Genomic DNA, 24305 nt, shown 5'->3' on the forward strand with positions numbered 1-24305 from the left:
TGGGCGGGCAGGGGCGATGCCCAAGGGACCGCGGGCCCCGGGCCCTGAAGCCTCCGGGGCCACGTCCCTGTGAGCGACGGGCCGGATCTTGGGCGGGGCGCCAAGCGCCGAAGGGTTCGCTGGGTCACGCCCGCCCTCAGCTGGGAGGGGGTGGCCAAATCCTCCGCCTCCGCCACCGCCCGGTACCCGAGACCTCCGTTCCCCCTGCCTGGGCGGGCGACGGGGTCCTGCCGGGGCGGGCTGACCGCCAGGCTGGCGGTGAGGCGCAAGCGCCAGCGAAAGTGGGCCTCAAGAGGCAGCCCGCCGTCCCCGTCCCGTCTACGGCCATACCACCCTGAACGCGCCCGATCTCGTCTGATCTCGGAAGCTAAGCAGGGTCGGGCCTGGTTAGTACTTGGATGGGAGACCGCCTGTGAATACCGGGTGCTGTAGGCTTTTTGCCTCCCGCTCCGCCTTCTCCTTTAACTCGCCCGCGGGCGGTGGCCGCCGGCTCCGCCCGCGCCGGGGCCCCGCTGCAGGCCCCGCCTCCTCAGGCCCCTCCCACCACGGCGCGCGCGCCGGAGGGGGCGCTCCCCGCCGGCCCGGCCCGCCAGGCGGCCAGAAGGCGGCCCTGGAAGGCAGCCGCACCCCAGACGCCCCCGGGGTGCCTGGCCCGGACCCAGGCTCCGCCGCGGGCCCGGTTGCCGTCCCTTCGGCCAGCGAGCCCCTCGACCTGCACCTGGCCGCCCCCACCGGCGCCCCGCCCCGGGGCCGCCACCTGTGTGCCGGTGGGTGTGTCCCTCCACAGCTCCCTCCGGCAAAAGCCCCGCCCCCCGCCGTGTCGCAGCCGCGGCCGGGTGCGGGAGCGGGATCGAGGGCAGGGGCCGCTTCCCCGGGCCTGCCGGCCGCCAGGGGCGGGCTCCTGAGCTCGGCGGGTGGTGTGCGGGCAAGGGTGGCCTCGCCGGGGCTGAGGGGCCGTGGCGACACGATGGTGGCTCCCAGTGGTTTCGGGCCAGCTGCTGTCGGGCAGGAGGGCCGGCCCGGGCTGCGGCTGGGCGGCGCCTAGCGCCGCGTGGGCGAGCAGGGGCGATGCCCAAGGGACCGCGGGCCCCGGGCCCTGAAGCCTCCGGGGCCACGTCCCTGTGAGCGACGGGCCGGATCTTGGGCGGGGCGCCAAGCGCCGAAAGGTTCGCTGGGTCACGCCCGCCCTCGGCTGGGAGGGGGTGGCCAAACCCTCCGCCTCCGCCACCGCCCGGTACCCGAGACCTCCGTTCCCCCTGCCTGGGCGGGCGACGGGGTCCTGCCGGGGCGGGCTGACCGCCAGGCTGGCGGTGAGGCGCAAGCGCCAGCGAAAGTGGGCCTCAAGAGGCAGCCCGCCGTCCCCGTCCCGTCTACGGCCATACCACCCTGAACGCGCCCGATCTCGTCTGATCTCGGAAGCTAAGCAGGGTCGGGCCTGGTTAGTACTTGGATGGGAGACCGCCTGGGAATACCGGGTGCTGTAGGCTTTTTGCCTCCCGCTCCGCCTTCTCCTTGAACTCGCCCGCGGGCGGTGGCCGCCGGCTCCGCCCGCGCCGGGGCTCCGCTGCAGGCCCCGCCTCCTCAGGCCCCTCGCACCACGGCGCGCGCGCCAGAGGGGGCGCTCCCCGCCGGCCCGGCCCGCCAGGCGGCCAGAAGGCGGCCCTGGAAGGCAGCCGCACCCCAGACGCCCCCGGGGTGCCTGGCCCGGACCCAGGCTCCGCCGCGGGCCCGGTTGCCGTCCCTTCGGCCAGCGAGCCCCTCGACCTGCACCTGGCCGCCCCCACCGGCGCCCCGCCCCGGGGCCGCCACCTGTGTGCCGGTGGGTGTGTCCCTCCACAGCTCCCTCCGGCAAAAGCCCCGCCCCCCGCCGTGTCGCCGCCGCGGCCGGGTGCGGGAGCGGGATCGAGGGCCGGGGCCGCTTCCCTGGGCCTGCCGGCCGCCAGGGGCGGGCTACTGAGCCCGGCGGGTGGTGTGCGGGCAAGGGTGGCCTCGCCGGGGCTGAGGGGCCGTGGCGACACGATGGTGGCTCCCAGTGGCTTCGGGCCAGCTGCTGTCGGGCAGGAGGGCCGGCCCGGGCTGCGGCTGGGCGGCGCCTAGCGCCGCGTGGGCGGGCAGGGGCGATGCCCAAGGGACCGCGGGCCCCGGGCCCTGAAGCCTCCGGGGCCACGTCCCTGTGAGCGACGGGCCGGATCTTGGGCGGGGCGCCAAGCGCCGAAGGGTTCGCTGGGTCACGCCCGCCCTCAGCTGGGAGGGGGTGGCCAAATCCTCCGCCTCCGCCACCGCCCGGTACCCGAGACCTCCGTTCCCCCTGCCTGGGCGGGCGACGGGGTCCTGCCGGGGCGGGCTGACCGCCAGGCTGGCGGTGAGGCGCAAGCGCCAGCGAAAGTGGGCCTCAAGAGGCAGCCCGCCGTCCCCGTCCCGTCTACGGCCATACCACCCTGAACGCGCCCGATCTCGTCTGATCTCGGAAGCTAAGCAGGGTCGGGCCTGGTTAGTACTTGGATGGGAGACCGCCTGTGAATACCGGGTGCTGTAGGCTTTTTGCCTCCCGCTCCGCCTTCTCCTTTAACTCGCCCGCGGGCGGTGGCCGCCGGCTCCGCCCGCGCCGGGGCCCCGCTGCAGGCCCCTCCTCCTCTGGCCCCTCCCACCACGGCGCGCGCGCCGGAGGGGGCGCTCCCCGCCGGCCCGGCCCGCCAGGCGGCCAGAAGGCGGCCCTGGAAGGCAGCCGCACCCCAGACGCCCCCAGGGTGCCTGGCCCGGACCCAGGCTCCGCCGCGGGCCCGGTTGCCGTCCCTTCGGCCAGCGAGCCCCTCGACCTGCACCTGGCCGCCCCCACCGGCGCCCCGCCCCGGGGCCGCCACCTGTGTGCCGGTGGGTGTGTCCCTCCACAGCTCCCTCCGGCAAAAGCCCCGCCCCCCGCCGTGTCGCCGCCGCGGCCGGGTGCGGGAGCGGGATCGAGGGCAGGGGCCGCTTCCCCGGGCCTGCCGGCCGCCAGGGGCGGGCTCCTGAGCTCGGCGGGTGGTGTGCGGGCAAGGGTGGCCTCGCCGGGGCTGAGGGGCCGTGGCGACACGATGGTGGCTCCCAGTGGCTTCGGGCCAGCTGCTGTCGGGCAGGAGGGCCGGCCCGGGCTGCGGCTGGGCGGCGCCTAGCGCCGCGTGGGCGGGCAGGGGCGATGCCCAAGGGACCGCGGGCCCCGGGCCCTGAAGCCTCCGGGGCCACGTCCCTGTGAGCGACGGGCCGGATCTTGGGCGGGGCGCCAAGCGCCGAAGGGTTCGCTGGGTCACGCCCGCCCTCGGCTGGGAGGGGGTGGCCAAACCCTCCGCCTCCGCCACCGCCCGGTACCCGAGACCTCCGTTCCCCCTGCCTGGGCGGGCGACGGGGTCCTGCCGGGGCGGGCTGACCGCCAGGCTGGCGGTGAGGCGCAAGCGCCAGCGAAAGTGGGCCTCAAGAGGCAGCCCGCCGTCCCCGCCCCCGTCTACGGCCATACCACCCTGAACGCGCCCGATCTCGTCTGATCTCGGAAGCTTAAGCAGGGTCGGGCCTGGTTAGTACTTGGATGGGAGACCGCCTGGGAATACCGGGTGCTGTAGGCTTTTTGCCTCCCGCTCCGCCTTCTCCTTTACTCGCCCGCGGGCGGTGGCCGCCGGCTCCGCCCGCGCCGGGGCCCCGCTGCAGGCCCCTCCTCCTCAGGCCCCTCCCACCACGGCGCACGCGCCGGAGGGGGCGCTCCCCGCCGGCCCGGCCCGCCAGGCGGCCAGAAGGCGGCCCTGGAAGGCAGCCGCACCCCAGACGCCCCCAGGGTGCCTGGCCCGGACCCAGGCTCCGCCGCGGGCCCGGTTGCCGTCCCTTCGGCCAGCGAGCCCCTCGACCTGCACCTGGCCGCCCCCACCGGCGCCCCGCCCCGGGGCCGCCACCTGTGTGCCGGTGGGTGTGTCCCTCCACAGCTCCCTCCGGCAAAAGCCCCGCCCCCCGCCGTGTCGCCGCCGCGGCCGGGTGCGGGAGCGGGATCGAGGGCAGGGGCCGCTTCCCCGGGCCTGCCGGCCGCCAGGGGCGGGCTCCTGAGCTCGTCGGGTGGTGTGCGGGCAAGGGTGGCCTCGCCGGGGTTGAGGGGCCGTGGCGACACGCTGGTGGCTCCCAGTGGTTTCGGGCCAGCTGCTGTCGGGCAGGAGGGCCGGCCCGGGCTGCGGCTGGGCGGCGCCTAGCGCCGCGTGGGTGGGCAGGGGCGATGCCCAAGGGACCGCGGGCCCCGGGCCCTGAAGCCTCTGGGGCCACGTCCCTGTGAGCGACGGGCCGGATCTTGGGCGGGGCGCCAAGCGCCGAAGGGTTCGCTGGGTCACGCCCGCCCTCGGCTGGGAGGGGGTGGCCAAACCCTCCGCCTCCGCCACCGACCGGTACCCGAGACCTCCGTTCCCCCTGCCTGGGCGGGCGACGGGGTCCTGCCGGGGCGGGCTGACCGCCAGGCTGGCGGTGAGGCGCAAGCGCCAGCGAAAGTGGGCCTCAAGAGGCAGCCCGCCGTCCCCGTCCCGTCTACGGCCATACCACCCTGAACGCGCCCGATCTCGTCTGATCTCGGAAGCTAAGCAGGGTCGGGCCTGGTTAGTACTTGGATGGGAGACCGCCTGGGAATACCGGGTGCTGTAGGCTTTTTGCCTCCCGCTCCGCCTTCTCCTTTAACTCGCCCGCGGGCGGTGGCCGCCGGCTCCGCCCGCGCCGGGGCCCCGCTGCAGGCCCCGCCTCCTCAGGCCCCTCCCACCACGGCGCGCGCGCCGGAGGGGGCGCTCCCCTCCGGCCCGGCCCGCCAGGGGGCCAGAAGGCGGCCCTGGAAGGCAGCCGCACCCCAGACGCCCCCGGGGTGCCTGGCCCGGACCCAGGCTCCGCCGCGGGCCCGGTTGCCGTCCCTTCGGCCAGCGAGCCCCTCGACCTGCACCTGGCCGCCCCCACCGGCGCCCCGCCCCGGGGCCGCCACCTGTGTGCCGGTGGGTGTGTCCCTCCACAGCTCCCTCCGGCAAAAGCCCCGCCCCCCGCCGTGTCGCCGCCGCGGCCGGGTGCGGGAGCGGGATCGAGGGCAGGGGCCGCTTCCCCGGGCCTGCCGGCCGCCAGGGGCGGGCTCCTGAGCTCGTCGGGTGGTGTGCGGGCAAGGGTGGCCTCGCCGGGGCTGAGGGGCCGTGGCGACACGATGGTGGCTCCCAGTGGTTTCGGGCCAGCTGCTGTCGGGCAGGAGGGCCGGCCCGGGCTGCGGCTGGGCGGCGCCTAGCGCCGCGTGGGCGGGCAGGGGCGATGCCCAAGGGACCGCGGGCCCCGGGCCCTGAAGCCTCCGGGGCCACGTCCCTGTGAGCGACGGGCCGGATCTTGGGCGGGGCGCCAAGCGCCGAAGGGTTCGCTGGGTCACGCCCGCCCTCGGCTGGGAGGGGGTGGCCAAACCCTCCGCCTCCGCCACCGCCCGGTACCCGAGACCTCCGTTCCCCCTGCCTGGGCGGGCGACGGGGTCCTGCCGGGGCGGGCTGACCGCCAGGCTGGCGGTGAGGCGCAAGCGCCAGCGAAAGTGGGCCTCAAGAGGCAGCCCGCCGTCCCCGTCCCGTCTACGGCCATACCACCCTGAACGCGCCCGATCTCGTCTGATCTCGGAAGCTAAGCAGGGTCGGGCCTGGTTAGTACTTGGATGGGAGACCGCCTGGGAATACCGGGTGCTGTAGGCTTTTTGCCTCCCGCACCGCCTTCTCCTTTAACTCGCCCGCGGGCGGGGGCCGCCGGCTCCGCCCGCGCCGGGGCCCCGCTGCAGGCCCCGCCTCCTCAGGCCCCTCCCACCACGGCGCGCGCACCGGAGGGGGCGCTCCCCGCCGGCCCGGCCCGCCAGGGGGCCAGAAGGCGGCCCTGGAAGGCAGCCGCACCCCAGACGCCCCCGGGGTGCCTGGCCCGGACCCAGGCTCCGCCGCGGGCCCGGTTGCCGTGCCTTCGGCCAGCGAGCCCGTCGACCTGCACCTGGCCGCCCCCACCGGCGCCCCGCCCCGGGGCCGCCACCTGTGTTCCGGTGGGTGTGTCCCTCCACAGCTCCCTCCGGCAAAAGCCCCGCCCCCGCCGTGTCGCCGCCGCGGCCGTGTGCGGGAGCGGGATCGAGGGCAGGGGCCGCTTCCCCGGGCCTGCCGGCCGCCAGGGGCGGGCTCCTGAGCTCGGCGGGTGGTGTGCGGGCAAGGGTGGCCTCGCCGGGGCTGAGGGGCCGTGGCGACACGATGGTGGCTCCCAGTGGCTTCGGGCCAGCTGCTGTCGGGCAGGAGGGTCGGCCCGGGATGCGGCCGGGCGGCGCCTAGCGCCGCGTGGTCGGGCAGGGGCGATGCCCAAGGGACCGCGGGCCCCGGGCCCTGAAGCCTCCGGGGCCACGTCCCTGTGAGCGACGGGCCGGATCTTGGGCGGGGCGCCAAGCGCCGAAGGGTTCGCTGGGTCACGCCCGCCCTCGGCTGGGAGGGGGTGGCCAAACCCTCCGCCTCCGCCACCGCCCGGTACCCGAGACCTCCGTTCCCCCTGCCTGGGCGGGCGACGGGGTCCTGCCGGGGCGGGCTGACCGCCAGGCTGGCGGTGAGGCGCAAGCGCCAGCGAAAGTGGGCCTCAAGAGGCAGCCCGCCGTCCCCGTCCCGTCTACGGCCATACCACCCTGAACGCGCCCGATCTCGTCTGATCTCGGAAGCTAAGCAGGGTCGGGCCTGGTTAGTACTTGGATGGGAGACCGCCTGTGAATACCGGGTGCTGTAGGCTTTTTGCCTCCCGCTCCGCCTTCTCCTTGAACTCGCCCGCGGGCGCTGGCCGCCGGCTCCGCCCGCGCCGGGGCTCCGCTGCAGGCCCCGCCTCCTCAGGGCCCTCGCACAACGGCGCGCGCGCCGGAGGGGGCGCTCCCCGCCGGCCCGGCCCGCCAGGCGGCCAGAAGGCGGCCCTGGAAGGCAGCCGCACCCCAGACGCCCCCGGGGTGCCTGGCCCGGACCCAGGCTCCGCCGCGGGCCCGGTTGCCGTCCCTTCGGCCAGCGAGCCCCTCGACCTGCACCTGGCCGCCCCCACCGGCGCCCCGCCCCGGGGCCGCCACCTGTGTGCCGGTGGGTGTGTCCCTCCACAGCTCCCTCCGGCAAAAGCCCCGCCCCCCGCCGTGTCGCCGCCGCGGCCAGGTGCGGGAGCGGGATCCAGGGCAGGGGCCGCTTCCCCGGGCCTGCCGGCCGCCAGGGGCGGGCTCCTGAGCTCGGCGGGTGGTGTGCGGGCAAGGGTGGCCTCGCCGGGGCTGAGGGGCCGTGGCGACACGATGGTGGCTCCCAGTGGCTTCGGGCCAGCTGCTGTCGGGCAGGAGGGCCGGCCCGGGCTGCGGCCGGGCGGCGCCTAGCGCCGCGTGGGCGGGCAGGGGCGATGCCCAAGGGACCGCGGGCCCCGGGCCCTGAAGCCTCCGGGGCCACGTCCCTGTGAGCGACGGGCGGGATCTTGGCGGGGCGCCAAGCGCCGAAGGGTTCGCTGGGTCACGCCCGCCCTCGGCTGGGAGGGGGTGGCCAAACCCTCCGCCTCCGCCACCGCCCGGTACCCGAGACCTCCGTTCCCCCTGCCTGGGCGGGCGACGGGGTCCTGCCGGGGCGGGCTGACCGCCAGGCTGGCGGTGAGGCGCAAGCGCCAGCGAAAGTGGGCCTCAAGAGGCAGCCCGCCGTCCCCGCCCCCGTGTACGGCCATACCACCCTGAACGCGCCCGATCTCGTCTGATCTCGGAAGCTAAGCAGGGTCGGGCCTGGTTAGTACTTGGATGGGAGAACGCCTGGGAATACCGGGTGCTGTAGGCTTTTTGCCTCCGGCTCCGCCTTCTCCTTTACTCTCCCGCGGGCGGTGGCCGCCGGCTCCGCCCGCGCCGGGGCCCCGCTGCAGGCCCCTCCTCCTCAGGCCCCTCCCACCACGGCGCGAGCGACGGAGGGGGCGCTCCCCGCCGGCCCGGGCGGCCAGGCGGCCAGAAGGCGGCCCTGGAAGGCAGCCGCACCCCAGACGCCCCCGGGGTGCCTGGCCCGGACCCAGGCTCCGCCGCGGGCCCGGTTGCCGTCCCTTCGGCCAGCGAGCCCCTCGACCTGCACCTGGCCGCCCCCCCGGCGCCCCGCCCCGGGGCCGCCACCTGTGTGCCGGTGGGTGTGTCCCTCCACAGCTCCCTCCGGCAAAAGCCCCGCCCCCGCCGTGTCGCCGCCGCGGCCGTGTGCGGGAGCGGGATCGAGGGCAGGGGCCGCTTCCCCGGGCCTGCCGGCCGCCAGGGGCGGGCTCCTGAGCTCGGCGGGTGGTGTGCGGGCAAGGGTGGCCTCGCCGGGGCTGAGGGGCCGTGGCGACACGATGGTGGCTCCCAGTGGCTTCGGGCCAGCTGCTGTCGGGCAGGAGGGTCGGCCCGGGATGCGGCCGGGCGGCGCCTAGCGCCGCGTGGTCGGGCAGGGGCGATGCCCAAGGGACCGCGGGCCCCGGGCCCTGAAGCCTCCGGGGCCACGTCCCTGTGAGCGACGGGCCGGATCTTGGGCGGGGCGCCAAGCGCCGAAGGGTTCGCTGGGTCACGCCCGCCCTCGGCTGGGAGGGGGTGGCCAAACCCTCCGCCTCCGCCACCGCCCGGTACCCGAGACCTCCGTTCCCCCTGCCTGGGCGGGCGACGGGGTCCTGCCGGGGCGGGCTGACCGCCAGGCTGGCGGTGAGGCGCAAGCGCCAGCGAAAGTGGGCCTCAAGAGGCAGCCCGCCGTCCCCGTCCCGTCTACGGCCATACCACCCTGAACGCGCCCGATCTCGTCTGATCTCGGAAGCTAAGCAGGGTCGGGCCTGGTTAGTACTTGGATGGGAGACCGCCTGGGAATACGGGGTGCTGTAGGCTTTTTGCCTCCCGCTCCGCCTTCTCCTTTAACTCGCCCGCGGGCGGTGGCCGCCGGCTCCGCCCGCGCCGGGGCCCCGCTGCAGGCCCCGCCTCCTCAGGCCCCTCCCACAACGGCGCGCGCGCCGGAGGGGGCGCTCCCCGCCGGCCCGGCCCGCCAGGGGGCCAGAAGGCGGCCCTGGAATGCAGCCGCACCCCAGACGCCCCCGGGGTGCCTGGCCCGGACCCAGGCTCCGCCGCGGGCCCGGTTGCCGTGCCTTCGGCCAGCGAGCCCGTCGACCTGCACCTGGCAGCCCCCTCCGGCGCCCCGCCCCGGGGCCGCCACCTGTGTGCCGGTGGGTGTGTCCCTCCACAGCTCCCTCCGGCAAAAGCCCCGCCCCCGCCGTGTCGCCGCCGCGGCCGTGTGCGGGAGCGGGATCGAGGGCAGGGGCCGCTTCCCCGGGCCTGCCGGCCGCCAGGGGCGGGCTCCTGAGCTCGGCGGGTGGTGTGCGGGCAAGGGTGGCCTCGCCGGGGCTGTGGGGCCGTGGCGACACGATGGTGGCTCCCAGTGGCTTCGGGCCAGCTGCTGTCGGGCAGGAGGGCCGGCCCGGGATGCGGCCGGGCGGTGCCTAGCGCCGCGTGGTCGGGCAGGGGCGATGCCCAAGGGACCGCGGGCCCCGGGCCCTGAAGCCTCCGGGGCCACGTCCCTGTGAGCGACGGGCCGGATCTTGGGCGGGGCGCCAAGCGCCGAAGGGTTCGCTGGGTCACGCCCGCCCTCGGCTGGGAGGGGGTGGCCAAACCCTCCGCCTCCGCCACCGCCCGGTACCCGAGACCTCCGTTCCCCCTGCCTGGGCGGGCGACGGGGTCCTGCCGGGGCGGGCTGACCGCCAGGCTGGCGGTGAGGCGCAAGCGCCAGCGAAAGTGGGCCTCAAGAGGCAGCCCGCCGTCCCCGTCCCGTCTACGGCCATACCACCCTGAACGCGCCCGATCTCGTCTGATCTCGGAAGCTAAGCAGGGTCGGGCCTGGTTAGTACTTGGATGGGAGACCGCCTGGGAATACCGGGTGCTGTAGGCTTTTTGCCTCCCGCTCCGCCTTCTCCTTGAACTCGCCCGCGGGCGCTGGCCGGCGGCTCCGCCCGCGCCGGGGCTCCGCTGCAGGCCCCGCCTCCTCAGGGCCCTCGCACAACGGCGCGCGCGCCAGAGGGGGCGCTCCCCGCCGGCCCGGCCCGCCAGGCGGCCAGAAGGCGGCCCTGGAAGGCAGCCGCACCCCAGACGCCCCCGGGGTGCCTGGCCCGGACCCAGGCTCCGCCGCGGGCCCGGTTGCCGTCCCTTCGGCCAGCGAGCCCCTCGACCTGCACCTGGCCGCCCCCACCGGCGCCCCGCCCCGGGGCCGCCACCTGTGTGCCGGTGGGTGTGTCCCTCCACAGCTCCCTCCGGCAAAAGCCCCGCCCCCCGCCGTGTCGCCGCCGCGGCCAGGTGCGGGAGCGGGATCCAGGGCAGGGGCCGCTTCCCCGGGCCTGCCGGCCGCCAGGGGCGGGCTCCTGAGCTCGGCGGGTGGTGTGCGGGCAAGGGTGGCCTCGCCGGGGCTGAGGGGCCGTGGCGACACGATGGTGGCTCCCAGTGGCTTCGGGCCAGCTGCTGTCGGGCAGGAGGGCCGGCCCGGGCTGCGGCCGGGCGGCGCCTAGCGCCGCGTGGGCGGGCAGGGGCGATGCCCAAGGGACCGCGGGCCCCGGGCCCTGAAGCCTCCGGGGCCACGTCCCTGTGAGCGACGGGCGGGATCTTGGCGGGGCGCCAAGCGCCGAAGGGTTCGCTGGGTCACGCCCGCCCTCGGCTGGGAGGGGGTGGCCAAACCCTCCGCCTCCGCCACCGCCCGGTACCCGAGACCTCCGTTCCCCCTGCCTGGGCGGGCGACGGGGTCCTGCCGGGGCGGGCTGACCGCCAGGCTGGCGGTGAGGCGCAAGCGCCAGCGAAAGTGGGCCTCAAGAGGCAGCCCGCCGTCCCCGCCCCCGTGTACGGCCATACCACCCTGAACGCGCCCGATCTCGTCTGATCTCGGAAGCTAAGCAGGGTCGGGCCTGGTTAGTACTTGGATGGGAGAACGCCTGGGAATACCGGGTGCTGTAGGCTTTTTGCCTCCGGCTCCGCCTTCTCCTTTACTCTCCCGCGGGCGGTGGCCGCCGGCTCCGCCCGCGCCGGGGCCCCGCTGCAGGCCCCTCCTCCTCAGGCCCCTCCCACCACGGCGCGAGCGACGGAGGGGGCGCTCCCCGCCGGCCCGGGCGGCCAGGCGGCCAGAAGGCGGCCCTGGAAGGCAGCCGCACCCCAGACGCCCCCGGGGTGCCTGGCCCGGACCCAGGCTCCGCCGCGGGCCCGGTTGCCGTCCCTTCGGCCAGCGAGCCCCTCGACCTGCACCTGGCCGCCCCCCCGGCGCCCCGCCCCGGGGCCGCCACCTGTGTTCCGGTGGGTGTGTCCCTCCACAGCTCCCTCCGGCAAAAGCCCCGCCCCCGCCGTGTCGCCGCCGCGGCCGTGTGCGGGAGCGGGATCGAGGGCAGGGGCCGCTTCCCCGGGCCTGCCGGCCGCCAGGGGCGGGCTCCTGAGCTCGGCGGGTGGTGTGCGGGCAAGGGTGGCCTCGCCGGGGCTGAGGGGCCGTGGCGACACGATGGTGGCTCCCAGTGGCTTCGGGCCAGCTGCTGTCGGGCAGGAGGGTCGGCCCGGGATGCGGCCGGGCGGCGCCTAGCGCCGCGTGGTCGGGCAGGGGCGATGCCCAAGGGACCGCGGGCCCCGGGCCCTGAAGCCTCCGGGGCCACGTCCCTGTGAGCGACGGGCCGGATCTTGGGCGGGGCGCCAAGCGCCGAAGGGTTCGCTGGGTCACGCCCGCCCTCGGCTGGGAGGGGGTGGCCAAACCCTCCGCCTCCGCCACCGCCCGGTACCCGAGACCTCCGTTCCCCCTGCCTGGGCGGGCGACGGGGTCCTGCCGGGGCGGGCTGACCGCCAGGCTGGCGGTGAGGCGCAAGCGCCAGCGAAAGTGGGCCTCAAGAGGCAGCCCGCCGTCCCCGTCCCGTCTACGGCCATACCACCCTGAACGCGCCCGATCTCGTCTGATCTCGGAAGCTAAGCAGGGTCGGGCCTGGTTAGTACTTGGATGGGAGACCGCCTGGGAATACGGGGTGCTGTAGGCTTTTTGCCTCCCGCTCCGCCTTCTCCTTTAACTCGCCCGCGGGCGGTGGCCGCCGGCTCCGCCCGCGCCGGGGCCCCGCTGCAGGCCCCGCCTCCTCAGGCCCCTCCCACCACGGCGCGCGCGCCGGAGGGGGCGCTCCCCGCCGGCCCGGCCCGCCAGGGGGCCAGAAGGCGGCCCTGGAATGCAGCCGCACCCCAGACGCCCCCGGGGTGCCTGGCCCGGACCCAGGCTCCGCCGCGGGCCCGGTTGCCGTGCCTTCGGCCAGCGAGCCCGTCGACCTGCACCTGGCAGCCCCCTCCGGCGCCCCGGCCCGGGGCCGCCACCTGTGTGCCGGTGGGTGTGTCCCTCCACAGCTCCCTCCGGCAAAAGCCCCGCCCCCGCCGTGTCGCCGCCGCGGCCGTGTGCGGGAGCGGGATCGAGGGCAGGGGCCGCTTCCCCGGGCCTGCCGGCCGCCAGGGGCGGGCTCCTGAGCTCGGCGGGTGGTGTGCGGGCAAGGGTGGCCTCGCCGGGGCTGTGGGGCCGTGGCGACACGATGGTGGCTCCCAGTGGCTTCGGGCCAGCTGCTGTCGGGCAGGAGGGCCGGCCCGGGATGCGGCCGGGCGGTGCCTAGCGCCGCGTGGTCGGGCAGGGGCGATGCCCAAGGGACCGCGGGCCCCGGGCCCTGAAGCCTCCGGGGCCACGTCCCTGTGAGCGACGGGCCGGATCTTGGGCGGGGCGCCAAGCGCCGAAGGGTTCGCTGGGTCACGCCCGCCCTCGGCTGGGAGGGGGTGGCCAAACCCTCCGCCTCCGCCACCGCCCGGTACCCGAGACCTCCGTTCCCCCTGCCTGGGCGGGCGACGGGGTCCTGCCGGGGCGGGCTGACCGCCAGGCTGGCGGTGAGGCGCAAGCGCCAGCGAAAGTGGGCCTCAAGAGGCAGCCCGCCGTCCCCGTCCCGTCTACGGCCATACCACCCTGAACGCGCCCGATCTCGTCTGATCTCGGAAGCTAAGCAGGGTCGGGCCTGGTTAGTACTTGGATGGGAGACCGCCTGTGAATACCGGGTGCTGTAGGCTTTTTGCCTCCCGCTCCGCCTTCTCCTTGAACTCGCCCGCGGGCGCTGGCCGCCGGCTCCGCCCGCGCCGGGGCTCCGCTGCAGGCCCCGCCTCCTCAGGGCCCTCGCACAAAGGCGCGCGCGCCGGAGGGGGCGCTCCCCGCCGGCCCGGCCCGCCAGGCGGCCAGAAGGCGGCCCTGGAAGGCAGCCGCACCCCAGACGCCCCCGGGGTGCCTGGCCCGGACCCAGGCTCCGCCGCGGGCCCGGTTGCCGTCCCTTCGGCCAGCGAGCCCCTCGACCTGCACCTGGCCGCCCCCACCGGCGCCCCGCCCCGGGGCCGCCACCTGTGTGCCGGTGGGTGTGTCCCTCCACAGCTCCCTCCGGCAAAAGCCCCGCCCCCCGCCGTGTCGCCGCCGCGGCCAGGTGCGGGAGCGGGATCCAGGGCAGGGGCCGCTTCCCCGGGCCTGCCGGCCGCCAGGGGCGGGCTCCTGAGCTCGGCGGGTGGTGTGCGGGCAAGGGTGGCCTCGCCGGGGCTGAGGGGCCGTGGCGACACGATGGTGGCTCCCAGTGGCTTCGGGCCAGCTGCTGTCGGGCAGGAGGGCCGGCCCGGGCTGCGGCCGGGCGGCGCCTAGCGCCGCGTGGGCGGGCAGGGGCGATGCCCAAGGGACCGCGGGCCCCGGGCCCTGAAGCCTCCGGGGCCACGTCCCTGTGAGCGACGGGCGGGATCTTGGCGGGGCGCCAAGCGCCGAAGGGTTCGCTGGGTCACGCCCGCCCTCGGCTGGGAGGGGGTGGCCAAACCCTCCGCCTCCGCCACCGCCCGGTACCCGAGACCTCCGTTCCCCCTGCCTGGGCGGGCGACGGGGTCCTGCCGGGGCGGGCTGACCGCCAGGCTGGCGGTGAGGCGCAAGCGCCAGCGAAAGTGGGCCTCAAGAGGCAGCCCGCCGTCCCCGCCCCCGTGTACGGCCATACCACCCTGAACGCGCCCGATCTCGTCTGATCTCGGAAGCTAAGCAGGGTCGGGCCTGGTTAGTACTTGGATGGGAGAACGCCTGGGAATACCGGGTGCTGTAGGCTTTTTGCCTCCGGCTCCGCCTTCTCCTTTACTCTCCCGCGGGCGGTGGCCGCCGGCTCCGCCCGCGCCGGGGCCCCGCTGCAGGCCCCTCCTCCTCAGGCCCCTCCCACCACGGCGCGAGCGACGGAGGGGGCGCTCCCCGCCGGCCCGGGCGGCCAGGCGGCCAGAAGGCGGCCCTGGAAGGCAGCCGCACCCCAGACGCCCCCGGGGTGCCTGGCCCGGACCCAGGCTCCGCCGCGGGCCCGGTTGCCGTCCCTTCGGCCAGCGAGCCCCTCGACCTGCACCTGGCCGCCCCCCCGGCGCCCCGCCCCGGGGCCGCCACCTGTGTGCCGGTGGGTGTGTCCCTCCACAGCTCCCTCCGGCAAAAGCCCCGCCCCCTGCCGTGTCGCCGCCGCGGCCGGGTGCGGGAGCGGGATCGAGGGCAGGGGCCGCTTCCCCGGGCCTGCCGGCCGCCAGGGGCGGGCTCCTGAGCTCGGCGGGTGGTGTGCGGGCAAGGGTGGCCTCGTCGGGGCTGAGGGGCCGTGGCGACACGATGGTGGCTCCCAGTGGCTTCGGGCCAGCTGCTGTCGGGCAGGAGGGCCGGCCCGGGCTGCGGCTGGGCGGCGCCTAGCGCCGCGTGGGCGGGCAGGGGCGATGCCCAAGGGACCGCGGGCCCCGGGCCCTGAAGCCTCCGGGGCCACGTCCCTGTGAGCGACGGGCCGGATCTTGGGCGGGGCGCCAAGCGCCGAAGGGTTCGCTGGGTCACGTCCGCCCTCGGCTGGGAGGGGGTGGCCAAACCCTCCGCCTCCGCCACCGCCCGGTACCCGAGACCTCCGTTCCCCCTGCCTGGGCGGGCGACGGGGTCCTGCCGGGGCGGGCTGACCGCCAGGCTGGCGGTGAGGCGCAAGCGCCAGGGAAAGTGGGCCTCAAGAGGCAGCCCGCCGTCCCCGTCCCGTCTACGGCCATACCACCCTGAACGCGCCCGATCTCGTCTGATCTCGGAAGCTAAGCAGGGTCGGGCCTGGTTAGTACTTGGATGGGAGACCGCCTGGGAATACCGGGTGCTGTAGGCTTTTTGCCTCCCGCTCCGCCTTCTCCTTTAACTCGCCCGCGGGCGGTGGCCGCCGGCTCCGCCCGCGCCGGGGCCCCGCTGCAGGCCCCGCCTCCTCAGGCCCCTCCCACCACGGCGCGCGCGCCGGAGGGGGCGCTCCCCGCCGGCCCGGCCCGCCAGGCGGCCAGAAGGCGGCCCTGGAAGGCAGCCGCACCCCAGACGCCCCCGGGGTGCCTGGCCCGGACCCAGGCTCCGCCGCGGGCCCGGTTGCCGTCCCTTCGGCCAGCGAGCCCCTCGACCTGCACCTGGCCGCCCCCCCGGCGCCCCGCCCCGGGGCCGCCACCTGTGTGCCGGTGGGTGTGTCCCTCCACAGCTCCCTCCGGCAAAAGCCCCGCCCCCTGCCGTGTCGCCGCCGCGGCCGGGTGCGGGAGCGGGATCGAGGGCAGGGGCCGCTTCCCCGGGCCTGCCGGCCGCCAGGGGCGGGCTCCTGAGCTCGGCGGGTGGTGTGCGGGCAAGGGTGGCCTCGTCGGGGCTGAGGGGCCGTGGCGACACGATGGTGGCTCCCAGTGGCTTCGGGCCAGCTGCTGTCGGGCAGGAGGGCCGGCCCGGGCTGCGGCTGGGCGGCGCCTAGCGCCGCGTGGGCGGGCAGGGGCGATGCCCAAGGGACCGCGGGCCCCGGGCCCTGAAGCCTCCGGGGCCACGTCCCTGTGAGCGACGGGCCGGATCTTGGGCGGGGCGCCAAGCGCCGAAGGGTTCGCTGGGTCACGTCCGCCCTCGGCTGGGAGGGGGTGGCCAAACCCTCCGCCTCCGCCACCGCCCGGTACCCGAGACCTCCGTTCCCCCTGCCTGGGCGGGCGACGGGGTCCTGCCGGGGCGGGCTGACCGCCAGGCTGGCGGTGAGGCGCAAGCGCCAGGGAAAGTGGGCCTCAAGAGGCAGCCCGCCGTCCCCGTCCCGTCTACGGCCATACCACCCTGAACGCGCCCGATCTCGTCTGATCTCGGAAGCTAAGCAGGGTCGGGCCTGGTTAGTACTTGGATGGGAGACCGCCTGGGAATACCGGGTGCTGTAGGCTTTTTGCCTCCCGCTCCGCCTTCTCCTTTAACTCGCCCGCGGGCGATGGCCGCCGGCTCCGCCCGCGCCGGGGCCCCGCTGCAGGCCCCGCCTCCTCAGGCCCCTCCCACCACGGCGCGCGCGCCGGAGGGGGCGCTCCCCGCCGGCCCGGCCCGCCAGGCGGCCAGAAGGCGGCCCTGGAAGGCAGCCGCACCCCAGACGCCCCCGGGGTGCCTGGCCCGGACCCAGGCTCCGCCGCGGGCCCGGTTGCCGTCCCTTCGGCCAGCGAGCCCCTCGACCTGCACCTGGCCGCCCCCACCGGCGCCCCGCCCCGGGGCCGCCACCTGTGTGCCGGTGGGTGTGTCCCTCCACAGCTCCCTCCGGCAAAAGCCCCGCCCCCGCCGTGTCGCCGCCGCTGCCGGGTGCGGGAGCGGGATCGAGGGCAGGGGCCGGTTCCCCGGGCCTGCCGGCCGCCAGGGGCGGGCTCCTGAGCTCGGCGGGTGGTGTGCGGGCAAGGGTGGCCTCGCCGGGGCTGAGGGGCCGTTGCGATACGATGGTGGCTCCCAGTGGCTTCGGGCCAGCTGCTGTCGGGCAGGAGGGCCGGCCCCGGCTGCGGATGGGCGGCGCCTAGCGCCGCGTGGGCGGGCAGGGGCGATGCCCAAGGGACCGCGGGCCCCGGGCCCTGAAGCCTCCGGGGCCACGTCCCTGTGAGCGACGGGCCGGATCTTGGGCGGGGCGCCAAGCGCCGAAGGGTTCGCTGGGTCACGCCCGCCCTCGGCTGGGAGGGGGTGGCCAAACCCTCCGCCTCCGCCACCGCCCGGTACCCGAGACCTCCGTTCCCCCTGCCTGGGCGGGCGACGGGGTCCTGCCGGGGCGGGCTGACCGCCAGGCTGGCAGTGAGGCGCAAGCGCCAGCGAAAGTGGGCCTCAAGAGGCAGCCCGCCGTCCCCGCCCCTGTCTACGGCCATACTACCCTGAACGCGCCCGATCTCGTCTGATCTTGGAAGCTAAGCAGGGTCGGGCCTGGTTAGTACTTGGATGGGAGACCGCCTGGGAATACCGGGTGCTGTAGGCATTTTGCCTCCCGCTCCGCCTTCTCCTTTAACTCGCCCGCGGGCGGTGGCCGCCGGCTCCGCCCGCGCCGGGGCCCCGCTGCAGGCCCCGCCTCCTCAGGCCACTCCCACCACGGCGCGCGCGCCGGAGGGGGCGCTCCCCGCCGGCCCGGCCTGCCAGGCGGCCAGAAGGCGGCCCTGGAAGGCAGCCGCACCCCAGACGCCCCCGGGGTGCCTGGCCCGGACCCAGGCTCCGCCGCGGGCCCGGTTGCCGTCCCTTCGGCCAGCGAGCCCGTCGACCTGCACCTGGCCGCCCCCACCGGCGCCCCGCCACGGGGCCGCCACCTGTTTGCCGGTGGGTGTGTCCCTCCACAGCTCCCTCCGGCAAAAGCCCCGCCCCCCGCCGTGTCGCCGCCGCTGCCGGGTGCGGGAGCGGGATCGAGGGCAGGGGCCGCTTCCCCGGGCCTGCCGGCCGCCAGGGGCGGGCTCCTGATCTCGGCGGGTGGTGTGCGGGCAAGGGTGGCCTCGCCGGGGCTGAGGGGCCGTGGCGACACGATGGTGGCTCCCAGTGGCTTCGGGCCAGCTGCTGTCGGGCAGGAGGGCCGGCCCGGGCTGCGGCTGGGCGGCGCCTAGCGCCGCGTGGGCGGGCCGGGGCGATGCCCAAGGGACCGCGGGCCCCGGGCACTGAAGCCTCCGGGGCCACGTCCATGTGAGCGACGGGCCGGATCTTGGGCGGGGCGCCAAGCGCGGAAGGGTTCGCTGGGTCACGCCCGCCCTCGGCTGGGAGGGGGTGGCCAAACCCTCCGCCTCCGCCACCGCCCGGTACCCGAGACCTCCGTTCCCCCTGCCTGGGCGGGCGACGGGGTCCTGCCGGGGCGGGCTGACCGCCAGGCTGGCGGTGAGGCGCAAGCGCCAGCGAAAGTGGGCCTCAAGAGGCAGCCCGCCGTCCCCACCCCCGTCTACGGCCATACCACCCTGAACGCGCCCGATCTCGTCTGATCTCGGAAGCTAAGCAGGGTCGGGCCTGGTTAGTACTTGGATGGGAGACCGCCTGGGAATACCGGGTGCTGTAGGCTTTTTGCCTCCCGCTCCGCCTTCTCCTTTAACTCGCCCGCGGGCGGTGGCCGCCGGCTCCGCCCGCGCCGGGGCCCCGCTGCAGGCCCCGCCTCCTCAGGCCCCTCCCACCACGGCGCGCGCGCCGGAGGGGGCGCTCCCCGCCGGCCCGGCCAGAAGGCGGCCCTGGAAGGCAGCCGCACCCCAGACGCCCCGGGGTGCCTGGCCCGGACCCAGGCTCCGCCGCGGGCCCGGTTGCCGTCCCTTCGGCCAGCGAGCCCCTCGACCTGCACCTGGCCGCCCCCACCGGCGCCCCGCCCCGGGGCCGCCACCTGTGTGCCGGTGGGTGTGTCCCTCCACAGCTCCCTCCGGCAAAAGCCCCGCCCCCCGCCGTGTCACCGCCGCGGCCGGGTGCGGGAGCGGTATCGAGGGCAGGGGCCGCTTCCCCTGGCCTGCCGGCCGCCAGGGGCGGGCTACTGAGCCCGGCGGGTGGTGTGCGGGCAAGGGTGGCCTCGCCGGGGCTGAGGGGCCGTGGCGACACGATGGTGGCTCCCAGTGGCTTCGGGCCAGCTGCTGTCGGGCAGGAGGGCCGGCCCGGGCTGCGGCTGGGCAGCTCCTAGCGCCGCGTCGGCGGGCAGGGGCGATGCCCAAGGGACCGCGGGCCCCGGGCCCTGAAGCCTCCGCGGCCACGTCCCTGTGAGCGACGGGCCGGATCTTGGGCGGGGCGCCAAGCGCCGAAGGGTTCGCTGGGTCACGCCCGCCCTCGGCTGGGAGGGGGTGGCCAAACCCTCCGCCTCCGCCACTGCCCGGTACCCGAGACCTCCGTTCCCCCTGCCTGGGCGGGCGACGGGGTCCTGCCGGGGCGGGCTGACCTCCAGGCTGGCGGTGAGGCGCAAGCGCCAGCGAAAGTGGGCCTCAAGAGGCAGCCCGCCGTCCCCGCCCCCGTCTACGGCCATACCACCCTGAACGCGCCCGATCTCGTCTGATCTCGGAAGCTAAGCAGGGTCGGGCCTGGTTAGTACTTGGATGGGAGACCGCCTGGGAATACCGGGTGCTGTAGGCTTTTTGCCTCCCGCTCCGCCTTCTCCTTTAACTCGCCCGCGGGCGGTGGCCGCCGGCTCCGCCGGCGCCGGGGCCCCGCTGCAGGCCCCGCCTCCTCAGGCCCCTCCCACCACGGCGCGCGCGCCGGAGGGGGCGCTCCCCGCCGGCCCGGCCCGCCAGGCGGCCAGAAGGCGGCCCTGGAAGGCAGCCGCACCCCAGACGCCCCCGGGGTGCCTGGCCCGGACCCAGGCTCCGCCGCGGGCCCGGTTGCCGTCCCTTCGGCCAGCGAGCCCCTCGACCTGCACCTGGCCGCCCCCACCGGCGCCCCGCCCCGGGGCCGCCACCTGTGTGCCGGTGGGTGTGTCCCTCCACAGCTCCCTCCGGCAAAAGCCCCGCCCCCCGCCGTGTCGCCGCCGCGGCCGGGTGCGGGAGCGGGATCGAGGGCAGGGGCCGCTTCCCCGGGCCTGCCAGCCGCCAGGGGCGGGCTCCTGAGCTCGGCGGGTGGTGTGCGGGCAAGGGTGGCCTCGCCGGGGCTGAGGGGCCGTGGCGACACGATGGTGGCTCCCAGTGGCTTCGGGCCAGCTGCTGTCGGGCAGGAGGGCCGGCCCGGGCTGCGGCCGGGCGGCGACTAGCGCCGCGTGGGCGGACAGGGGCGATGCCCAAGGGACCGCGGGCCCCGGGCCCTGAAGCCTCCGGGGCCACGTCCCTGTGAGCGACGGGCCGGATCTTGGGCGGGGCGCCAAGCGCCGAAGGGTTCGCTGGGTCACGCCCGCCCTCGGCTGGGAGGGGGTGGCCAAACCCTCCGCCTCCGCCACCGCCCGGTACCCGAGACCTCCGTTCCCCCTGCCTGGGCGGGCGACGGGTTCCTGCCGAGGCGGGCTGACCGCCAGGCTGGCGGTGAGGCGCAAGCGACAGCGAAAGTGGGCCTCAGGAGGCAGCCCGCCGTCCCCGCCCCCGTCTACGGCCATACCACCCTGAACGCGCCCGATCTCGTCTGATCTCGGAAGCTAAGCAGGGTCGGGCCTGGTTAGTACTTGGATGGGAGACCGCCTGGGAATACCGGGTGCTGTAGGCTTTTTGCCTCCTGCTCCGCCTTCTCCTTTAACTCGCCCGCGGGCGGTGGCCGCCGGCTCCGCCCGCGCCGGGGCCCCGCTGCAGGCCCCGCCTCCTCAGGCCCCTCCCACCACGGCGCGCGCGCCGGAGGGGGCGCTCCCCGCCGGCCCGGCCCGCCAGGCGGCCAGAAGGCGGCCCTGGAAGGCAGCCGCACCCCAGACGCCCCCGGGGTGCCTGGCCCGGACCCAGGCTCCGCCGCGGGCCCGGTTGCCGTCCCTTCGGCCAGCGAGCCCGTCGACCTGCACCTGGCCGCCCCCACCGGCGCCCCGCCCCGGGGCCGCCACCTGTGTGCCGGTGGGTGTGTCCCTCCACAGCTCCCTCCGGCAAAAGCCCCGCCCCCCGCCGTGTCGCCGCCGCTGCCGGGTGCGGGAGCGGGATCGAGGGCAGGGGCCGCTTCCCCGGGCCTGCCGGCCGCCAGGGGCGGGCTCCTGAGCTCGGCGGGTGGTGTGCGGGCAAGGGTGGCCTCGCCGGGGCTGAGGGGCCGTGGCGACACGATGGTGGCTCCCAGTGGCTTCGGGCCAGCTGCTGTCGGGCAGGAGGGCCGGCCCGGGCTGCGGCTGGGCGGCGCCTAGCGCCGCGTGGGCGGGCAGGGGCGATGCCCAAGGCACAGCGGGCCCCGGGCTCTGAAGCCTCCGGGGCCACGTCCCTGTGAGCGACGGGCCGGATCTTGGGCGTGGCGCCAAGCGCCGAAGGGTTCGCTGGGTCACGCCCGCCCTCGGCTGGGAGGGGGTGGCCAAACCCTCCGCCTCCGCCACCGCCCGGTACCCGAGACCTCCGTTCCCCCTGCCTGGGCGGGCGACGGGGTCCTGCTGGGGCGGGCTGACCGCCAGGCTGGCGGTGAGGCGCAAGCGCCAGCGAAAGTGGGCCTCAAGAGGCAGCCCGCCGTCCCCGCCCCCGTCTACGGCCATACTACCCTGAACGCGCCCGATCTCGTCTGATCTCGGAAGCTAAGCAGGGTCGGGCCTGGTTAGTACTTGGATGGGAGACCGCCTGGGAATACCGGGTGCTGTAGGCTTTTTGCCTCCCGCTCCGCCTTCTCCTTTAACTCGCCCGCGGGCGGTGGCCGCCGGCTCCGCCCGCGCCGGGGCCCCGCTGCAGGCCCCGCCTCCTCAGGCCCCTCCCACCACGGCGCGCGCGCCGGAGGGGGCGCTCCCCGCCGGCCCGGCCCGCCAGGCGGCCAGAAGGCGGCCCTGGAAGGCAGCCGCACCCCAGACGCCCCCGGGGTGCCTGGCCCGGACCCAGGCTCCGCCGCGGGCCCGATTGCCGTGCCTTCCGCCAGCGAGCCCCTCGACCTGCACCTGGCCGCCCCCACCGGCGCCCCGCCCCGGTGCCGCCACCTGTGTGCCGGTGGGTGTGTCCCTCCACAGCTCCCCCCGGCAAAAGCCTCGCCCCCCGCCGTGTCGCCGCCGCGGCCGGGTGCGGGAGCGGGATCGAGGGCAGGGGCCGCTTCCCAGGGCCTGCCGGCCGCCAGGGGCGGGCTCCTGAGCCCGGCAGGTGGTGTGCGGGCAAGGGTGGCCTCGCCGGGGCTGAGGGGCCGTGGCGACACGATGGTGGCTCCCAGTGGCTTCGGGCCAGCTGCTGTCGGGCAGGAGGGCCGGCCCGGGTTGCGGCTGGGCGGCGCCTAGCGCCGCGTGGGCGGGCAGGGGCGATGCCCAAGGGACCGCGGGCCCCGGGCACTGAAGCCTCCGGGGCCACGTCCCTGTGAGCGACGGGCGGGATCTTGGCGGGGCGCCAAGCGCCGAAGGGTTCGCTGGGTCACGCCCGCCCTCGGCTGGGAGGGGGTGGCCAAACCCTCCGCCTCCGCCACCGCCCGGTACCCGAGACCTCCGTTCCCCCTGCCTGGGCGGGCGACGGGTTCCTGCCGGGGCGGGCTGACCGCCAGGCTGGCGGTGAGGCGCAAGCGCCAGCGAAAGTGGGCCTCAAGAGGCAGCCCGCCGTCCCCGCCCCCGTCTACGGCCATACTACCCTGAACGCGCCCGATCTCGTCTGATCTCGGAAGGTAAGCAGGGTCGGGCCTGGTTAGTACTTGGATGGGAGACCGCCTGGGAATACCGGGTGCTGTAGGCTTTTTGCCTCCCGCTCCGCTTTCTCCTTTAAATCGCCCGCGGGCGGTGGCCGCCGGCTCCGCCCGCGCCGGGGCCCAGCTGCAGGCCCCGCCTCCTCAGGCCCCTCCCACCACGGCGCGCGCGCCGGAGGGGGCGCTCCCCGCCGGCCCGGCCCGCCAGGCGGCCAGAAGGCGGCCCTGGAAGGCAGCCGCACCCCAGACGCCCCCGGGGTGCCTGGCCCGGACCCAGGCTCCACCGCGGGCCCGGTTGCCGTCCCTTCGGCCAGCGAGCCCCTCGACCTGCACCTTGCCGCCCCCACCGGCGCCCCGCCCCGGGGCCGCCACCTGTGTGCCGGTGGGTGTGTCCCTCCACAGCTCCCTCCGGCAAAAGCCCCGCCCCCCGCCGTGTCGCCGCCGCGGCCGGGTGCGGGAGCGGGATCGAGGGCAGGGGCCGCTTCCCCGGGCCTGCCGGCCGCCAGGGGCGGGCTCCTGAGCTCGGCGGGTGGTGTGCGGGCAAGGGTGGCCTCGCCGGGGCTGAGGGGCCGTGGCGACACGATGGTGGCTCCCAGTGGCTTCGTGCCAGCTGCTGTCGGGCAGGAGGGCCGGCCCGGGCTGCGGCTGGGCGGCGCCTAGCGCCGCGTGGGCGGGCAGGGGCGATGCCCAAGGGACCGCGGGCCCCGGGCCCTGAAGCCTCCGGGGCCACGTCCCTGTGAGCGACGGGCCGGATCTTGGGCGGGGCGCCTAGCGCCGAATGGTTCGCTGGGTCACGCCCGCCCTCGGCTGGGAGGGGGTGGCCAAACCCTCCGCCTCCGCCACCGCCCGGTACCCGAGACCTCCGTTCCCCCTGCCTGGGCGGGCGACGGGGTCCTGCCGGGGCGGGCTGACCGCCAGGCTGGCGGTGAGGCGCAAGCGCCAGCGAAAGTGGGCCTCAAGAGGCAGCCCGCCGTCCCCGCCCCCGTCTACGGCCATACCACCCTGAACGCGCCCGATCTCGTCTGATCTCGGAAGCTAAGCAGGGTCGGGCCTGGTTAGTACTTGGATGGGAGACCGCCTGGGAATACCGGGTGCTGTAGGGTTTTTGCCTCCCGCTCCGCCTTCTCCTTTAACTCGCCCGCGGGCGGTGGCCGCCGGCTCCGCCCGCGCCCGGGTCCCGCTGCAGGCCCCGCCTCCTCAGGCCCCTCCCACCACGGCGCGCGCGCCGGAGGGGGCGCTCCCCGCCAGCCCGGCCCGCCAGGCGGCCAGAAGGCGGCCCTGGAAGGCAGCCGCACCCCAGACGCCCCCGGGGTGCCTGGCCCAGACCCAGGCTCCGCCGCGGGCCCGATTGCCGTGCCTTCCGCCAGCGAGCCCCTCGACCTGCACCTGGCCGCCACCACCGGCGCCCCGCCCCGGGGCCGCCACCTGTGTGCCGGTGGGTGTGTCCCTCCACAGCTCCCTCCGGCAAAAGCCCCGCCCCCCGCCGTGTCGCCGCCGCGGCCGGGTGCGGGAGCGGGATCGAGGGCAGGGGCCGCTTCCCCTGGCCTGCCGTCCGCCAGGGGCGGGCTACTGAGCCCGGCGGGTGGTGTGCGGGCAAGGGTGGCCTCGCCGGGGCTGAGGGGCCGTGGCGACACGATGGTGGCTCCCAGTGGCTTCGGGCCAGCTGCTGTCGGGCAGGAGGGCCGGCCCGGGCTGCGGCCGGGCGGCGCCTAGCGCCGCGTGGGCGGACAGGGGCGATGCCCAAGGGACCGCGGGCACCGGGCCCTGAAGCCTCCGGGGCCACGTCCCTGTGAGCGACGGGCCGGATCTTGGGCGGGGCGCCAAGCGCCGAAGGGTTCGCTGGGTCAC

The 24305-nt window shown here is 76.9% G+C and overlaps 23 non-coding genes across 23 annotated transcripts; all 23 read left to right on the forward strand.

Annotated features, from left to right (window-relative positions):
- The first annotated feature begins 316 nt into the window (after positions 1-316).
- On the forward strand, positions 317-435 carry LOC149744994 (5S ribosomal RNA). The gene has a single exon (XR_016389682.1). It is a non-coding gene; the product is annotated as a 5S ribosomal RNA (ribosomal RNA).
- Positions 436-1368: 933 nt separating this feature from the next.
- Positions 1369-1487, forward strand: LOC149744995 (5S ribosomal RNA). Its single transcript, XR_016390561.1, has one exon. It is a non-coding gene; the product is annotated as a 5S ribosomal RNA (ribosomal RNA).
- A 933-nt stretch (positions 1488-2420) lies between these two features.
- On the forward strand, positions 2421-2539 carry LOC149744996 (5S ribosomal RNA). Its single transcript, XR_016389683.1, has one exon. It is a non-coding gene; the product is annotated as a 5S ribosomal RNA (ribosomal RNA).
- Positions 2540-3473: 934 nt separating this feature from the next.
- LOC149744997 (5S ribosomal RNA) lies at positions 3474-3593 on the forward strand. Its single transcript, XR_016390284.1, has one exon. It is a non-coding gene; the product is annotated as a 5S ribosomal RNA (ribosomal RNA).
- A 932-nt stretch (positions 3594-4525) lies between these two features.
- LOC149744998 (5S ribosomal RNA) lies at positions 4526-4644 on the forward strand. The gene has a single exon (XR_016390562.1). It is a non-coding gene; the product is annotated as a 5S ribosomal RNA (ribosomal RNA).
- Positions 4645-5577: 933 nt separating this feature from the next.
- Positions 5578-5696, forward strand: LOC149744999 (5S ribosomal RNA). Its single transcript, XR_016390564.1, has one exon. It is a non-coding gene; the product is annotated as a 5S ribosomal RNA (ribosomal RNA).
- A 932-nt stretch (positions 5697-6628) lies between these two features.
- Positions 6629-6747, forward strand: LOC149745000 (5S ribosomal RNA). The gene has a single exon (XR_016389685.1). It is a non-coding gene; the product is annotated as a 5S ribosomal RNA (ribosomal RNA).
- Positions 6748-7680: 933 nt separating this feature from the next.
- Positions 7681-7799, forward strand: LOC149745001 (5S ribosomal RNA). The gene has a single exon (XR_016390386.1). It is a non-coding gene; the product is annotated as a 5S ribosomal RNA (ribosomal RNA).
- Positions 7800-8729: 930 nt separating this feature from the next.
- LOC149745002 (5S ribosomal RNA) lies at positions 8730-8848 on the forward strand. The gene has a single exon (XR_016390102.1). It is a non-coding gene; the product is annotated as a 5S ribosomal RNA (ribosomal RNA).
- A 932-nt stretch (positions 8849-9780) lies between these two features.
- Positions 9781-9899, forward strand: LOC149745003 (5S ribosomal RNA). The gene has a single exon (XR_016390565.1). It is a non-coding gene; the product is annotated as a 5S ribosomal RNA (ribosomal RNA).
- Positions 9900-10832: 933 nt separating this feature from the next.
- Positions 10833-10951, forward strand: LOC149745004 (5S ribosomal RNA). Its single transcript, XR_016390387.1, has one exon. It is a non-coding gene; the product is annotated as a 5S ribosomal RNA (ribosomal RNA).
- A 930-nt stretch (positions 10952-11881) lies between these two features.
- On the forward strand, positions 11882-12000 carry LOC149745005 (5S ribosomal RNA). The gene has a single exon (XR_016390103.1). It is a non-coding gene; the product is annotated as a 5S ribosomal RNA (ribosomal RNA).
- Positions 12001-12932: 932 nt separating this feature from the next.
- LOC149745006 (5S ribosomal RNA) lies at positions 12933-13051 on the forward strand. Its single transcript, XR_016389686.1, has one exon. It is a non-coding gene; the product is annotated as a 5S ribosomal RNA (ribosomal RNA).
- Positions 13052-13984: 933 nt separating this feature from the next.
- LOC149745007 (5S ribosomal RNA) lies at positions 13985-14103 on the forward strand. The gene has a single exon (XR_016390388.1). It is a non-coding gene; the product is annotated as a 5S ribosomal RNA (ribosomal RNA).
- A 931-nt stretch (positions 14104-15034) lies between these two features.
- Positions 15035-15153, forward strand: LOC149745008 (5S ribosomal RNA). The gene has a single exon (XR_016390566.1). It is a non-coding gene; the product is annotated as a 5S ribosomal RNA (ribosomal RNA).
- A 932-nt stretch (positions 15154-16085) lies between these two features.
- LOC149745009 (5S ribosomal RNA) lies at positions 16086-16204 on the forward strand. Its single transcript, XR_016390567.1, has one exon. It is a non-coding gene; the product is annotated as a 5S ribosomal RNA (ribosomal RNA).
- A 933-nt stretch (positions 16205-17137) lies between these two features.
- LOC149745010 (5S ribosomal RNA) lies at positions 17138-17256 on the forward strand. The gene has a single exon (XR_016390243.1). It is a non-coding gene; the product is annotated as a 5S ribosomal RNA (ribosomal RNA).
- Positions 17257-18190: 934 nt separating this feature from the next.
- On the forward strand, positions 18191-18309 carry LOC149745011 (5S ribosomal RNA). Its single transcript, XR_016390568.1, has one exon. It is a non-coding gene; the product is annotated as a 5S ribosomal RNA (ribosomal RNA).
- A 921-nt stretch (positions 18310-19230) lies between these two features.
- Positions 19231-19349, forward strand: LOC149745012 (5S ribosomal RNA). The gene has a single exon (XR_016390569.1). It is a non-coding gene; the product is annotated as a 5S ribosomal RNA (ribosomal RNA).
- Positions 19350-20283: 934 nt separating this feature from the next.
- Positions 20284-20402, forward strand: LOC149745013 (5S ribosomal RNA). Its single transcript, XR_016390570.1, has one exon. It is a non-coding gene; the product is annotated as a 5S ribosomal RNA (ribosomal RNA).
- A 934-nt stretch (positions 20403-21336) lies between these two features.
- Positions 21337-21455, forward strand: LOC149745014 (5S ribosomal RNA). The gene has a single exon (XR_016389757.1). It is a non-coding gene; the product is annotated as a 5S ribosomal RNA (ribosomal RNA).
- A 933-nt stretch (positions 21456-22388) lies between these two features.
- Positions 22389-22507, forward strand: LOC149745015 (5S ribosomal RNA). Its single transcript, XR_016390208.1, has one exon. It is a non-coding gene; the product is annotated as a 5S ribosomal RNA (ribosomal RNA).
- A 934-nt stretch (positions 22508-23441) lies between these two features.
- Positions 23442-23560, forward strand: LOC149745016 (5S ribosomal RNA). Its single transcript, XR_016389984.1, has one exon. It is a non-coding gene; the product is annotated as a 5S ribosomal RNA (ribosomal RNA).
- The last annotated feature ends 745 nt before the right edge of the window (positions 23561-24305 follow it).

This window comes from Delphinapterus leucas, chromosome 19, assembly GCF_059928025.1.
Source record: "Delphinapterus leucas isolate spDelLeu-1000000601 "Yukka" chromosome 19, BTC_Dleu_Yukka2, whole genome shotgun sequence".
Lineage (NCBI taxonomy): Eukaryota > Metazoa > Chordata > Mammalia > Artiodactyla > Monodontidae > Delphinapterus > Delphinapterus leucas.